The 1,447-nt window shown below is 35.1% G+C and overlaps 1 long non-coding RNA gene across 1 annotated transcript; it reads left to right on the top strand.

Moving 5' to 3' along the window:
• Positions 1-699: 699 nt before the first annotated feature.
• LOC129570825 (uncharacterized) lies at positions 700-1,345 on the top strand. Its single transcript, XR_008688171.1, has 4 exons — positions 700-835; positions 903-1,001; positions 1,073-1,171; positions 1,243-1,345. It is a non-coding gene; the product is annotated as an uncharacterized LOC129570825 (long non-coding RNA).
• The last annotated feature ends 102 nt before the right edge of the window (positions 1,346-1,447 follow it).

Raw genomic sequence — 1,447 nt, forward strand, 5'->3', positions numbered from 1 at the left:
TTATGACACTTTAGTATAAAAGTAAACTCCATACTATTGTGTGTGCGCTTATTCATCATCGACATTTTTCCGCGCAACTTTTCTGTATTACATTTTCGCTCCAAACTACTCATATAAAACACTATGTGATGTACGAAAGCACTTCCATTTAATCTAGCAAGGAACAATCTGACAGCAACGGGAATCTCCATTAAAAAAACACGTAGAAACTAACGCCTTTACAGGCGATCGTTTCAATTCACAATTCTTCTACATTCGAACGAATTGAGAAAAAATCGAGAATAAAATTGAACGCGTGCATTCAAAAAATATGGAGATCAACTCAAAGCAAAGATGAACGCGTTAAGGCTTCCATGAAAGTCTAAAGAGTTCACTCCGTTGATGCACCTGTTCTAATCGTCATTGTGATATTCATATTCCCTAACTGAAATAAGCATTTATCTCTGACGTTATAGTTGTTGTTTTTTTAAACACATCACTTTGAAGTTTACCGCTGAGTGATTCGCGTCAATAAAACTGAAACATAATTTCACGATGCACATCAAAGCTATCTGATGGCATGTCTTACCTTACCTCTGGTATTTATATTTTCAAAAAAAAAACTGCTCAATATTATATGGGTTTCCGAAATGACGTATCCCACTTTTTCTATGGAATTGAAGAGTTCCTCCAATTAACGGAACACTCATTTTGACAAGAAAGTGTGACAAAGTTCATCTCACGAATGTAAAACATTTTCTATCGATTCACTTTACTGATCTATTTTTCTTTCAATTTTTAGTAAACCAAAAAGACAAAAGAGGCCGAACAGCTCTTCATAATGCTACTGAGAATGGTAATTTTGGATATTTATGCTAACTTAATCAGAAATGGATTGAATATATTTGAATGATATGTTTCAGGTAATTTGGGCGAAGTTAAAAAGCTAATTGCGAGTGGATTTTAAGTTGATTCGACAGACGAAGAACAGCGCAAACCTCTTCATTTGGCTGCTATGACTGGTAATGTTGTCTATTTATTTTTACTCAGGAAATTTGTTCGATTTTTTTCATTGGACGGTGCTATTTTTCAGGTCATACGGACATTGTTGAAAAGCTAATCGAAGGAGCACCCAATGTTGATTTCAAAGATAAAAATGATAGGACACCTCTCCATTATGCTGCTATGAAGGGTAATGTTGTCTATTTATTTTCGCTTAGGAAATTTGTTTGATTTTTTTCATTGGTCGGTGCTATTTTTTAGGTCACAAGAATGTCGTTAAAAAGCTCATCAACATTGGAGCTAAAGTTGATCCCAGAGACAGCCTTATGCGGACACCTCTTCATTTAGCTGCTAAGAATGGTAATTTGGAATATTCATGCCTTCAATTCATTAGCTGTTATGAAGGCTGAAGTTGCATATACAGTCATGGACTAAATTGAGCGTACGACTGCCAGAAAAATGTATC

Source organism: Sitodiplosis mosellana, unplaced genomic scaffold (assembly GCF_009176505.1).
Source record: "Sitodiplosis mosellana isolate CC-2019 unplaced genomic scaffold, AAFC_SMos_1.0 Smas_scaffold_211, whole genome shotgun sequence".
Lineage (NCBI taxonomy): Eukaryota > Metazoa > Arthropoda > Insecta > Diptera > Cecidomyiidae > Sitodiplosis > Sitodiplosis mosellana.